We start from the raw sequence: 15,251 nt of genomic DNA on the forward strand, positions 1-15,251 counted from the left end.
CATTCCCTGTCAGCGTTCCCACTAAGCTGCCCATATGCGCAGCCACTCTGAAGTTCTGTGCACAGCGATTGATGTCAACACACTAATCGTGGCATTGACTTGCATAGACCTTGGAGACCTGAATGGCCAGTAAGAAAATTGGAGGGAATACTCCTCTCTGTTGTGCCTATCCGTACTGAGCTTCCAAACATTCCCACAATTCTTTCATTTATACCTTTTATTCCTCAATGTTACCCACTGCGGCCCGGGCCTAAAGATTAGTTATGGCATTATGCTGCACTTGTCCCCCTTCAAAGCCAGTGCAGTTCTGACTGTAGATGATGCCCCTCCGAGCCCTATGGGTGCAGTAACCCATGTTCTCCAATGTACTAATGTATCATCATCTCTCCTCCTCCTATGTTGAGTTTCCTCCACTTCACAATTATTGTTCCCTCTGCATCCCAACATGCTGCATCCAATCCCTACAACTGACCCCTTGACTTTCCTTGAGCTGATCCCCAGAAGTGATTATGACCCACCCCTTGACTGACTGGGACCAACAGTCCCTCAAGATGATTGCTACCCCTTAATAATCTCTGTGCATCTCCCCAACTGACTTAGCATGAATTCCCAAACGGGTTGCTCTGGACCTGCCAGACTGACTGTCATGTCACGGCAAGCTGGGCCATGGGTGACAATACGCCATTTACCAACATGTATGCTCCCTTGACTAATGACTACTATCAACCATGAGAAGCTGCCTGACTTTGTACCTGCACTAAAAGGCAAGGCATGACAGAGGTACTGTGAGCCTTTGAATTCTATCTGAGGAGACGAAGTACAAAAATGCAAGGCAAAATAGAGATTTGTGAGCATCCAAATATGTGTGAAGTGAGGGAGCATTAAATACGTAAGTGAGGAGCTGCTGATATTCCCTGGTCCAGTCCATGAATTGGGTGCCTGCCTTTGTAAAGTTTCCTGGCAGCAGCATTACGATGATAGTTGCTGATGCACTCCGAAGTGCAGCACTAAAATGCAGAACTGAATTATGAGTTGCGTAGGCGGTTTGCCATGATGCAGTGAAGCTGGTAAGCATCCAATACTAACCTCTGTCAATGGGGCCGTGTGGCATGTAACGTATCCTGAGACATTGGGAACTTCTGTCCAAGATGGAGGCCTGGAGGAGCAAGCAGTGAGGTGGAGTCACCAGATACCCACACTGCGTTTCATGTCAGGAATTGCTGTTGTCTCATTTTCATCCAACATGAGAGAATAGGAAGCTGCATATCACTGATATGAGATTAGGTAATACTGGCATTCTAGTGCATGCAACTGGGTGCAAATAGGCCCCTTGCCACTTGCAAGATTTCTGTGTCACTGTTCAAAACCTGATTGCAGAATGGGATTTCTTTGCTTGATATTAAGAATCTCGTTTTCCAAAGATGCTATATTTTCACAACTAACTGGCCAATCTCCATGTTGTTCTGAGGCTCTGCATGTTCTACAGCATGTTGGCCCAGTCATCTTGCTGTCCACCCAGGTAGGCTCAGTGACTTTCAATCTTCTCAGATCTAATTAACCTCTGTCCACGTTTTCCCTTTCTTTGTTATTGTGGTCCATTTTGCCCTCCAGGTAGCAGAGGCAAATGAGTTGCTGGAGAATGAACAATTGCTTATTCCATGCCTGGCACCCTTCGGGGCCTTGATGGGTCCTCCTGAATATGTGGCTCATGTCTACTCACTTTGGATTTAGAGGATGCTGAGCTGAGAAGAAAATGGCAAATATTTTTCAGGAGGCAACAAGTGCTGGGTATAGTCTTTTACTCACCCGGCTGATTTCTTCCCCATATTGAAACTTGAAAGCTAGAAGCTGGTGTTCCGTAGTGCAGAGTGTGTGGGTCCTCTCGGCTGCACTTACCAAATGGGTCGGGAACGTTGAATCACAGGAGACAGGTGAGGCAACCAATTAAAAATAGTGCCAAGTTTAAGATCCTCAGAGTGCACCTTCCAACCCACGATCAAAACCTCCATGAGCAAGATCAGCAGATACACAGAAACACCACCACCTGCAAATTCCCCTCCTAGCCACTCACCATCCTAGACCTGGAAATATAGTGCCGTTCCTTCACTATTGTTGGGTCAAAATCCTGGAATTCCCTCCCTAAGGGCATTGTATGTCTACCTATCGCACGTGGACTGCAGCAGTTCAAGACAACAGCTCATACCACCTCAAGGGTAACTAGGAACAGACATTAAATGCTGGCCCAGCCAGCAATGCCCGCATCCCACAAGTGAATAAAAAGAATGCACTTTGAGCTCCTACAAGCCCACACTAGGATGTTCACCTTATTGACCACCCCATCATTTGATTAGACACAGGTTCTATGCTACTACCCGTTTATTAGCTGGCAGTTGCATGACCGTGTTCTGCTAGATACCTTCTCACCAACCAGTAATGCCACACTCATCTGGATCCACAGCTGGACCCACTTTGCTGTCACTAACTTCTGTGCGTGGATTTTAATCATTTCTAAATTCAAGTGTTTGTGCTGTAAGCTATAGTTGCCTCTCGTTTCGTGCCAGCAGTCCAAATGAAAACAATTTAATCATTTTCTCTGCATAGTTGGATATTTCTCAATGTCTCTTAGAAAGAAATCCAACCTTTTTTCCACTAAGTAACCACAAGACAACATGTATTGCTGCTTTTTCCTTGCCGGGGAAAGAAAATTGTGATACAGTAAATATGCCGTTGTAAACTGGCTTAATGACTGTTAGTTGCAAATGCTTTCTGGCAGATTTTCTACTTTTATGAAAGACTTTCTTCTAAATGTATTGAAGAATTACAGAGAAAGTACCACAGAAGCAAATCACTTGGTCTAACCAGTCTGTCGGAAGCTATCTGCTACACTAGCTGTCATCCTAATTCCCTGATGTGCCTACATCAATTTATTCCCCCGTTCTTCAATCACAATTCCTAACAAAGCATTTTTTTCCCTTTTTAGACCATTTATCATCATGATGCTTGATTTAAATTTTGTGTCTTTATATACTGTTGCTTTAAGAAATCCACAACAGATGCTTCCTTTTAAAATTGACATATATTATACTCCGGTTTACAAGGATATATGTGTATATGAGGTGCACATCATAAATAACCTGAAAAGTCACGTCAGACCCTGTTTCAAGACACTGATGCCTCAGCATCAGGTTTGTGTGACAGTTGGTTGATTTCTAGAATGTAAACAATATTAAAAAAGGCCACTGACATCAGAGAATGTTTTCTCAGTTGATATGAAGGCAAGAATAGACCAGTCAGTTGGCAATCTAATTAAAATGAAATTGAACAGGCTGCAAATTTGAGTCTATTATACACACGGTGAAATATATCATGTAATAATTATTTATTTGTAATTTTGTATTTTGGTTATTATTATTAAGCAATCTCACTTGTTGGTATGCATGAAGACAAATACACCTTTATATCCTTTTCTCAACATGCACGTGAAAGCAGTGTTTTTTAAAAAAAGTAGAATATAGTTTATCTTGTCAGAGGAATAGGTGTTGATCTGTGGACATAGTTGCTCACAATGAGCAATAGTGCAGACAGAATCTTGATTAATTTTTACTCTCAGTTGTAGAAAAGATATTGGAAACTTCGTTTAAAGATCACGTAAAACATTGTGATGACAAATACAAAACAATTTCATTCCTGAAAAGAAGATGATGTTTAACTAACTTGATTGAATGAATTGAACAAATAATGCAACGAGTAGATTTGCAATATAGTAGATGTGGTTTAAATGGACTTTTAGAAGTCTGACCAGGTCAAAGTGAAGGTAAGTTTGTCAGATGGGCAGAGGTGCAAAGCAATGTTCGATACGGATCTTTGTTGGGACGACTATTTGCAATACTTATAAATGAAGGGGGCTCAAAAATTGAAGGTACATCAAAATATGCAGATGATATTATGATAAAATGCATAGCTAATTACATTGATAGCTGCGTCAAAACATAGAATGACAGAAATAGGTTTGCATTGAATGACACCAGATAAAATTTGATTAATATTGAGTGAGGTTTCTCAATTTTTGAGAAATATTGAGACCACATATTCCTTGGCTGGTAAGAAACTACATAACATCGAGAAACAAATGGCAGTCTCTGAGCTCAGATGCCATGACTAGACTCTGATGCAATTCAGTGGACCTCACCTGCTGGTTCAGGTAAAAAAAGACCTCCTATCTGATTTTCAATTTTTTCATTCTGCTACTTCCACAGTTGTGACTCAATGCAGGACTTCTTCCATATTAGTTTATTGCCCTTGTTCAAGAAAGTGCCCTGGATTATTTTGTTCTTTGTCTCCAGTACATGTCCCTAAGTTTGATTTTCGAAGTTGCATCGTAACAACAGTGAGGAAAGAGATTCTGCGGTTCAACAATTAATCTCCAACAAGTCATGCTTGGCAATTGCTTCCTTTGATGGAACAAATCTCTCAGTGAAATTTAATTCTCAGCCATGCTATGAGTCATTAATTTCTGCATATTTCATCAAACTGAAGGACCTGACTACTGACTCTAAACTGTAATAAAAACCCGACTGTGGAAAAGAATCAATTACTTTATCCTCATCTTTATTATTTCTTTCAGCTGATTGAGAAAGCTTTGTTTGGAATTGCACCAGTCCTCTTTGCTAAGCTTGAATTCCCACATTGTTCCAAAATATGTCTTACCTATCATATTTTTTCCAATTAATTAACATGCAGCTCAGTGTACCAGGGTATGATAACCCTCAAACCTCCTCAAAATCAACTTCAGGAATTCCAAAAATGTGTTAACATTGTGTTCAGTCTTCATTCAAATCAATTAATAAAATCTGGATTTGCTGCTTTCATGGTCACCATTACTGAGACAATCATTAATTGTCATAAATACCCATTTGGTTCAGTAAAGGAAATCTGTTTCCTTACTTGGTCTGGCCTACACGTGACTTCAGACATACAGTAATGTGGTTAATTCTTATTGGGCTAGGTTTGGGCGTTGATTAGCTCAGTTGGCTGGATGCCTGGATTGCAATGCAGAGTGACCCCAACAATGCAGGTTCAATTTCCATTCCAATTGATGTCTCCATGAAGGTCCCACCTTCGCAACATTCCCCCTCACCTGAGGTGTGGTGACCTTCAAGCTGAATCACCACCAGTTGTCACTTTCTAATGAGGGAGAGCCCTATGGTCCTTTGGAACCTATTTGATGACTTGATCTTTGGCAGGTGGTGCTGTGGCTTAACACACCTTTTTAGTAAACAGGAGCTTTTGAGTTCAAACCTCAGCTGTGCCTTCCAAATCAGTCTTTCAATGAAGCTATCAGGAGAAAATAGCTATGTCACAACATTCATTTTAGGGGGCCGGTTAGCTCCATTGGTTGGATGGCAGGTTTGTGACGGAGAGTGATGCCAACTGCATTGGCCCAATCCCTGTGCTGGCTGAGGTTACCACGAAGGACTCTCCTTCTCAATCTATTCCCTCACCTGAGGCACAGTGCCCTCAGGTTAAATCAGTCATCCCATTCTAATGAGAGAGCAGCCCTACTATTTGGGAGGAACATGGTGACTATCTTTTACTTTTAATTCTTAGCTGTTAGCCTAGCCCAGTTCCAGAGCAATAAGGAATGAGCAACGCATACTGGCTGTACAAGCAACAGCCACATCCCAAAAGAATAAATAGATTTCTGAAATAAAATGCAAAGAAAAATTCTATCCTTGCCTCATCAGCCATCTTTTTGGTTTGCATTGCACTGAATAAATCCATATGTGGACTGGCAGTAGGCAACTATTGAATTAAATTTATTTAAACCTCCCAACAGAAAGGGGAATACAACAAAATGCTCAGATGTTACAATGTACCACAGGCGCAGTATATATCCTATCTTGGAGGCACCTGCAATCTGCAAATTCACAGACATAATACTGTTCTTTCCAATCATATGCAGTAGATGAAAATGCGGAATCGTTCACTTTCCTCCTGTGATCATGAACTGCAGACTGACTGATGGTATTGGTATGCCCTGCTGCAGCCCAGAAAAGGCCAGTCTCCATCAAAACGACAATGGTACTGATGTAAAAAGCCCAAGTAGCTTTGCCACTTAGTTGCAGGTCTGGTTGCAAAAGGAAAAACAATTCTATCATTGCTTTCCAAGAGAAATAAAGCACATTCTTTGGAAATGTTCACATCTGTTGTATTAGACATAATTTAGAGGCTAAGTAAACATTATTCTCTTTGGCTTTCCTGCAACAACTGCTCTGATTTCTCCTATCCACTGTTACTCTCCGGCCAAGGACTCCCATAAAGGAAAAAGGACATTGGCAAATGTTGTTTAGAAGTTTCAGAATGTATTACAGCAATGATAAGCACTTTGAAGTTAAAAACTCTGTGTTAATACAAGCAAAATAACTACTACGTTCTGTATTTGAGATACAACTGAAAATATTTTAAAGTATTGGTTAATATAACCACGTTGTGAGGGGCTGCTCATAGAATTACATATGTTTTACAGAATAGAAATGAATAATTTAATGCAAATGATTTAGGCAAATCTTTATGTACTACACAAGCCTTCTTCCTCTTTTGCTCACTATAGCATCCTATCCCATCAATATATCATCTGATTGTTTTCTCCCATGTTCATATCTAGCTTTCTATAACAGCAATTATGCTAATCACTTTAAGTACTTCGTGTGATAGACAACTCTGCATTTTTTTTAGAAAAATAGTTTAAATAATCAATCTGTTCAGAGATATTATTACCCACCTCTGGAGCAGCTGGGACTTGAACCCAGGCCTCCTGACTCAGAGGTACGGACACTGCTACTCTCTCAATGCAGTGGACTTTCAAAATTCCACATTGATAGCAATATGGGCAAGAATTTTCACCTGTAGCAATGTGGTCTCCTAAATAAATGGTGTTGTGTTGTAATTATAATCATTAGACTCCAATTCATATTTATTATTTTGACTTTCGATCTCTTGTGGTGCAGCAGTAGTGTCCCTACTCTGAGATGGGAGGCATGGATTCAGGTCTCGCCTGCTCCAGAAGTGTGTAATAACATCCCTGAGTGGGTTAATTAAAAATACTGAGAGTTTCACTTATTTCTGACAGGTCCTTTGGCTGCAATGATCGAAGTTAACCTGAAAAACAGAATGCAAATTAAAAACAAGTTGTACGTACTCATTTCAACTGTATCCCACTATACAGTACACTGATTTCAGCACATTGAGAGAGTGACAAAAAGTGAAGCAGACCCCTTTAAACTGGAATGTCACATGGTGTGATATCATTCCACTGTCTTAAATGACTATCTGGTCTAGAACCTTTTAAAGAACAGGAACCCTTCTTTCACTGATGTGCAAGGATGCATTTAGCGATGCCTCAGTGGTTAGCACTGCTGCCTCCTAGGGGCAGGGACCTGAGTTTGATTCCAGCCTCAGGTGACTGTGTGGAGTTTGCACATAATCCCATGTCAGCGTTGGTTTCCTCCGGGTGCTCCAGTTTCTTCCCACAATCCAAAGATGTGCGGATTGGCCATGCTAAATTGCCCACAGTGTCCAAGGATGTGTAGGCTGGATGGGTTAGCCACGGGAAATGCAGGGTTTCAGGGATAGGGTGGGATGCTCTTTGGAGGGTTGGTGTGGTTTCAATGGGCCAAATTGTCTGCTTCCACACTGTAGGGATTCTATCAAATACATTGTCTCTCATATCTAGATAATACTTTGTTAGGTGGAAGATGTGACCGGATTCCAGACTTTATGCAATTATCACAACTCTGTGGTGTAGCTTCACTTTGTAGTGGGTTATCTGTTGCTGCGGATGGATGTGTTAATTTGTATAGATGTTTGATTGTTGTCTGACATGATATCTTCAAGGTCTTCATCCTATGTGACTGACAGTTCGTAGAATCATAGAATCCCTCCAGTGTGGAAACAGGCCCTTCGGCCCAACAAGTCCACACCGATCCTTGGAGCATCCCACCCAGACCCATCCCCCTATAACCCACCTAATCTACAGACCCCTGAACACTACAGGTGATTTAGCTTAGCCAATCCACCTAACCTGCACATCTTTGGACTGTGGGAGGAAACTGGAGTACCCAGAGGAAACCTATGCAGGCAGTGGGAGAACGTGCAAACTCCACACAAACCGTTGCTCGAGGGTGGAATTGAACCTGGGTCCCTGGTGCTGTGAGGCAGCAATGCTAACCACTGAGCCACCGTGCCGCCCTCTATATGCAGTTTGGAAATGTTGCCTATTTCTTCACTGGACTTGAAATTAGCTGATTACACTATCATTTACCCTAGGCTGAACACAACAATGTAATGTCTATATTTTATTCTTTTAACCAATCACCAGATGAGGGTGTCACTGGCCAGGCAGCATTTGTTGCCCATCCCTAATTGCCCAGCAGGCAGTTCAGAGTCCACCATATTTGCTGTGGGCCTGGAGTTGCATGTAGGCCAGATCAGGTAAGGATGGCAGTTTCCTTCCCTAAAGGGCATTAGTGAACCACCTTGGTTTTTTTTTTCCTCTCCCCCTTCCCCCTGACAATCGATTCATGGTCATCATCAGATCGTTAATTCCAAATATTTACTGAATTCAAATTCCACCATCTGCCGTAGCAGGATTCAAACCCAGGTCCCCAGGACATTATCTGGATTAATAGACCAGCGATAATACCACTAGGCCATCTCCTCCCCAGTGCTGTTGGCTTTTTTTTTAAAAGGTGTTAACATGTTGAACTCTCATGCTTTGTCCTGTTTAAAGTTGAGATAACTCCATGTTTGCTGTTATATCAATGTCTCCTTCTTTCCAACAATGCACTGTACACATGTGTTTGGGTGATGAGAATGAGCAAGTGGAATAACAGTGTGGATCCAAACATGAGAGCTACCAGTAAGGACAAACCATTGCTTTAAGGAGTAGCTTGCAGATTATGCATTTCTATCTAAAACCCTTGACAGATCACTTTGCATTTGACTTGGATTTTAATATATGAACAGTGTTTTTGACTGAGGGCAGTAAGGAGATTGATACTTTGAACAGCTCCTTTCCTGCGCATTTTGGAAGAGTGCATTACTGTACTGTGGACTGCTATCAGAATGTGATTGTCATTGTATCAAAAACCATTGCAGTGGTGATATCTTTGATTTAATTATAATCATTAGACTCCAATTCATATTTATTAGTTTGACTTTCAATCTCTTGTGGTGCAGCAGTAGTGTCCCTACTCTGAGATGGGAGGCATGGATTCAGGTCTCACCTGCTCCAGGAGTGTGTAATAACATCCCTGAGTGGGTTAATTAAAAATACTGAGTTTCACTTATTTCTGACAGGTCCTCTGGCTGCAATGATCAAAGTATTGCGTGAAGCAGTCAGTCACCAGGATGTATTTGTGTTCTCGGTCATGGAAAGCATCAGTGGAGATCCTGTAACTCAGGAAGGATCCCTTTGGAAGGAGAGATTATCTCAGTTATTGAGGTTGATGGATAGACTCGATGTTGCAGCCTGGAATCTTTGTTGTTGCAACTGATATGATTATTACCTCATGGATCATGATAAACTATAGGTCTATAAATACTGGTAGACCAATAATAGATGGTCCTGCAGTATGAGTAATCTAAAATTTTTCAGGTATCCACCCTAAAAAGCCATATTGGTGTGGAAGATGGATAATGCAATACTAAGGATGTCAGACCTGTTGTAAACACAGCATCGTATGTGGACTGCATCATATTATTCAGGAGAACATGATGTCTGCATGCCCTTAAATAACAGAACAGTGACAGTGCATCATGGAAATAGCCTGCGTGCCCTTAGTCCTTACTCTGTGCCACTTGATTGAAGTTATTTTTTCAGATAATTATGCAATCTCTTCTAAGATTGTAATTATGATGGAAAAATTGCAAGTTTTGTTGTTTGGCTTCAAAGTACTTTCCAACATTTGGTTATTCTTTCCACTATATAGTTGGAGTGACAGCTTAACATGTAATTGGTTATGGCCACATTTGATCCACAACATTATTCAACGTGGTTTGCTAGGCAGTAGTTGAGATATAGATTGCACTTGCTAGACACTGCAGAGATTCCTGAACATATCTCTTCTTGGGAAAGTATTTCCATGTTTAATGAGGGGAAGCAAGAGAAGGGAGAAACACTGAAGAGAAAATTGCTTGGGAGGAAAAGAGATGATAGGAAATGGATAAAAAAAAACTTTCATTTGCCATGGGAGACAAAAATAAAAAAGTGCTAAATTGATTCCAGCTCACTTAATTTATCCAAGCTTTGTTTCAGTTTATAGAAAGCATTACAGATATTAAGGAAGGCTATTTCCATGATGTTCTGTCACTGCTCTGTTAATTAAGTAGGCACTTTGTACATTCTTTGTGTGTTTGCCAGTATTTCCAGGATACTGATGTCAGCTCTACATCCACTAATCTGCGAATGAATAGAAATAGGCAAATCGAATGTGAATTCTTTCTGGCTGTCAAGAATTAAACAGAACTAATAAATGCGTTGGAGAAGGAAGGTGTAAATCAGGTTTAATGATGGAAATCAAAAGACTGTAATGAGAATCCTAGACTAGTCTAAATGCAAATGTACAAAGAAGACAAATAAACTTAACCAATACAAATTCAGTTTGTTCACTAAAAACAGCTGGGAAAAACATTTTTTTTATTGCACTGAAGTCAATTCAAGTAATGTCTCCTTTTATAGTGTAAACCTGACATACAGTCCATGACACTAGATGGTCTAGTGATTTTTTTTTTAATTTCAGCCATATTTGCACATTTATTATCTTTCATTATTAGGTGATACTTAGTGCCATTGGATTTCTATCCAGTGTTCTTTATCTATGTCTCCCCTGGGCATTCGCACAGCTTGGGCACAGTTCTACAGATTCTAACTGCCCTTTGATGGATCACAATGAGAATTATCAAGTGTTTTAAACCTGAGGAAAGGTGTAAATAACCCAACCTGATGATGTCTTCACTAAAATCCATACCCTATGCAATTTCCACTCACACTCTACCTGCCTGCTGATGGAGAATGGAGCAAACTGTTGTGTTGCACTATTTTCTGAGCTAAAATCAGCTCACTTAGCACTGACCCGAGTTCAATTCTTGGATTGTTTTAGTTTGTACAGCTGTGTGCCACGTTATAGAGTGCATTTAGCCACTGACATATCAGCAGAGTTTGTTGATTACTGTGTATTTTTAGCAGGATCAGCTAAAGATGTAGTTGTCATGAAAAATCCATTTTCAGGTTGGCAAAATGGTTCCCATCGCAGTCTATAATCTCTAAATATATTTCTTTTCAATTTTCTTTTTCTTGTCATCTCTGAAGACCATCTATGTGCTTTACACACACAGTAAGTAAGATTGGAGTTACATTTTCAATGCGTAAGGTGCCTTTTTTTTTGCTGTTAATGCTTGATGTTTGGATTTTAGGTAGCTACTGCGAAGCTTTAATTCTGTAAGTAGCTGAAAGACCAGGTTTAAAAATAAGTCTTCCTAAATACTGGCCCTGGCACAATTAGTAAATTTATTTTGGAGCTGTATCTGACTGCAAGAAGTCTACTGGCCTCAAGTTATAAAATTAGTTCACGAGTGCCCAAATCAGACTCCTGAGAAATCTATGTTAATAAGGTTTCTGTTTGCTTGGTATGCAGTCGATTCTCTCACCATTTGCAAAACATCCTAATCGCCACTGTCTAGACCTGAAAAAGTGGACCTATCAGTTATAACAAAGAAAGTAACAGGTTATGGATCAATATAGGGTGTATGTTATTTGGTATTCCATAATTTTCTTTATTCCCTATGAAGGGGTAGGATAGAATTTTACAATCCATTCTGAGGAAAGATTCTGTATGTGGTTTGCAGAAGAAATAAGATTGACTGGTAACAACTTCTGAATTCCTACAGAATTTTGTGGGAAGTCTGACTTCTGAATCAGCATGCAAACACTTCTGAATTGTAGGATCAAGGTCAGTTAAGGTGGCACTTCAGTGCAGTTACTGAGGGAGTGATGCACTCTTGAATGTGTTATAGTGGCATACCTCAGTGCAAATCATAACCACAATCGCACCACTCATCAAGTGCCATGCTAACTAAAGTCACCATAGTCCCACTCACTCAATAGAGAGAAACAACTGATAGTGAGTTTAACCTGAGGGTCAGCACACCTCCAGATGAGGGACAGCGTTGAGAACGTGGGACCTTCAAGGTAAACTGAGTGAGTGTTGGAATTGAACTCGTGCTGTTGGTGTCATTCTGCATCACAAACCAACCAAATGAGCTATGCTTGAACTACTAACGTAGTTAAATACTGCATTGAAAACTTGCTGGCGTGGGGTGCTGTTCAAGGAATTTCTGTCACCACTTGATTGGCAATGGAAAAAGGAAGCTGCTGTTCAGCTCATATGTCCATTTGTCTCTGAATCATGGTTCCTGGAATAGTTTCACATAACTTGCATATTAAGGCAGAATCTGATGAGAAACCCCATTCAATGCAAAACCATACAAAATTAAAATGTTTTGATTTTGCCAATTCTGGAGACAATTCTAAGGTAAAGCTTGAAGTCTATGAAATACATGTTCTAATTTAATGTATGTGTCACATTTTGATACTGCTGTGCCTCAGAACGGTAACTCTATGGCCAAGGTTTGATATAGAATAAGTTACCAATCTGAGAGATTTTGGCTTTCTCCCATACTAACAACAAGCAAATCACCCATTATCCTTCTCAGCTTGGTATGGCACAGGCAGCCTGTGTGAAGCACAGTAACCCTGCAGTAGAGACGGATCAAACAGCTGTGATCATATCATGTTAACAGCTGTGTTGGTGATCTAATCCCAGATAGTAGGTTAAGAAAACTGAAGAAAACTCGATCAGAAAGACAGGAAGTATACTGTTCACACAATTCATCACTGAGTGCTAGGTTGCAGATTCATTCCTGTGATTTCCAGCCTGCACAAGTTCAAAATCAATCTTGACTGTTCAGAATTAGTTCATAAAAACTAATCATTGACTATGAATGTACAGCTGCGAACAAATAAGAAAACTAGTAGGATGCACACATGAGTCTAATGCACCTAATAAATGTGGGCTTGCTGAAGTCCACATCCCTATTATGCTGGAAAATATGGAATGACAAGATTAAGCAATTATTGAAAGTAATGATGCTATAAGGAAAGCAATGTAAAGGGGATAGAGTGGCCTGATGGTATTGTAGCTCCAGCACAAGACAGTAGTGCAACAGGGCAGTGCTCGAACATAATGTAGGGAATAAACAAACAATGGGGGTTTGCTTTGAGATTCCTGTATGGTGAATGTTTGATCTGCAGTATTGTATTTGGAAGGGGTGGGGACAGGTAGCCTAACAGATTTAACCTACAGGAGGGATCAGCAGATCCAATTGAAGTTGTAGATTTTTCAGCTTGACATTGTGTCTGAATAACTGTCTTCCTTTTGTGGTTTACGTACATGTTATTTTGTTTCCTTTGCATCAAACAGGATAAGAAAAAGTTTCTGAGAGCCAAGGGAGTCGGCCATCTTAATAAAATGTGATCACAATTTACAGTTTGGTATCTAGTTGCTTTCTGTTTTTGTTAAACTTTTCTCACATTGGAAAGTCTGATTTTGAAAAGACTCAGGAGAAGGCTTCCTTTCCATGATGGATGATTTGTATCCTAAAGACAACAGAGGGAAAATAGGGGAGGAAGGGAAATGTGACGGTGATCCAGCTAATCTTAAAAAAAACAAAAATATTAATATGCAAAGACAATATTACAAATATTGAACAGCTATAAAACAATATTTTTTTTTAAAAAACCTGGCCAAAACTAATTATGTAAATACACATGCATCAGTTTTAGTAAATTTCCCTTCTGTAGAATGTGCTTCCTACTTATTATTTGTTTTATCCTTCTATTTTAATAGAATACTAAGTAATGTTTGTATTCATACTTCCAGGAGATATAAAAATAGGGCTTAAAGTGCAGCAAAATTGTAAAATGCCAAACAGATTTCATTGGTTTAATTTACTTGCAAATTGTTGCCCATTCTTATCTTCAGTCCTGATTTAGTGGTCCGGATTTTCCAGTTAAGGGTGGAAACTTTACTTCCAGCCTTGATCTGACAAAAAGAAACACTTAAAGTTTGCTTATGTCTGTCCTCGAATTTCCTGCGCTGGGGTCTCGGGTTGTGGAAACAGCGGATCCTTCCCGGGAATGCTTAGCGCCAGCAGCAGTAGGGTCGATCAGCGTGGAAACCAGCCCCCTTTTTGGTAGTTAAGAGCAAGCTAAGTGTGGGGTTAGGATAGCAAGTGGGTGAGGGTTAGAGGGTCAGGTAGGTGGATGAATGCTTAGGGTAGGTGGAGGGCATAGGTTGGGTTGGGGACGGTTATTAGATCCAACGGAGTCGAGGGATAAGGGGTGACAAATGTTAGATCTGAGAGTGTGTCAGGGGTCGTGGGCTGGTATCAATGGTGAGTCGAAGTACAGTTCAATAGTTACCCAGGAGTTCGTGTCGGTTTTTAATTCCTTTTAAAATTTCCCGGGTAGCTTTTTGACTTTAAGTGAGTCAACGCCTTCAAGTCTCCAACCCTAAAGGGACTTTTTCAGAGGGTTCCAGATACTTAGTAATTGCCCAAGAACATGTTAAATTTCTCGGGCCATTCCTGTAGTCAGCAGCATCGGGATTTCCACAGAGTCCCGTTGGGCAACTCCAGTCTGTCCTGCAGAAACAACCACCTAGGCATCGGACTTTCCGATATCTCTGTTTGCGTGCTAATGATTGATTCACAGGATCAGAGAATCTGTAGCTGCCAATAGGTGGCGATGTCTCATGCTAACATGCTGCACTATCTACTTCTGTTGTTCAAAAAGGTTCCTCCTTGATTAAAAGTGTGAGCACTATCTTGCAGATCCCTCTGATATCCTCAGATTAATTCAGGATTATTTTTTCTTGGATTTTTTTTGTCCGTTTTTAATATTTCTGTATACATTTCCTAGATTTTGAATCCAAAATAGTTACTAAACCAGACCTTTACAGTGATGGTAGGAATGCAGATGCTGGAGAATCTGAGATAATAAGGTGTAGAGCTGGATGAACACAGCAGGCCAAGCAGCATCAGAGGAGCAGGAAAGGTCTAGACCCGAAACGTCAGCTTTCCTGCTCTTCTGATGCTGCTTGGCCTGCTGTGTTCATCCAGCTCTACACCTTGTT

Source organism: Rhincodon typus, chromosome 5, assembly GCF_021869965.1.
Source record: "Rhincodon typus isolate 14 chromosome 5, sRhiTyp1.1, whole genome shotgun sequence".
In the NCBI taxonomy this organism is placed as follows: Eukaryota; Metazoa; Chordata; class Chondrichthyes; order Orectolobiformes; family Rhincodontidae; genus Rhincodon; species Rhincodon typus.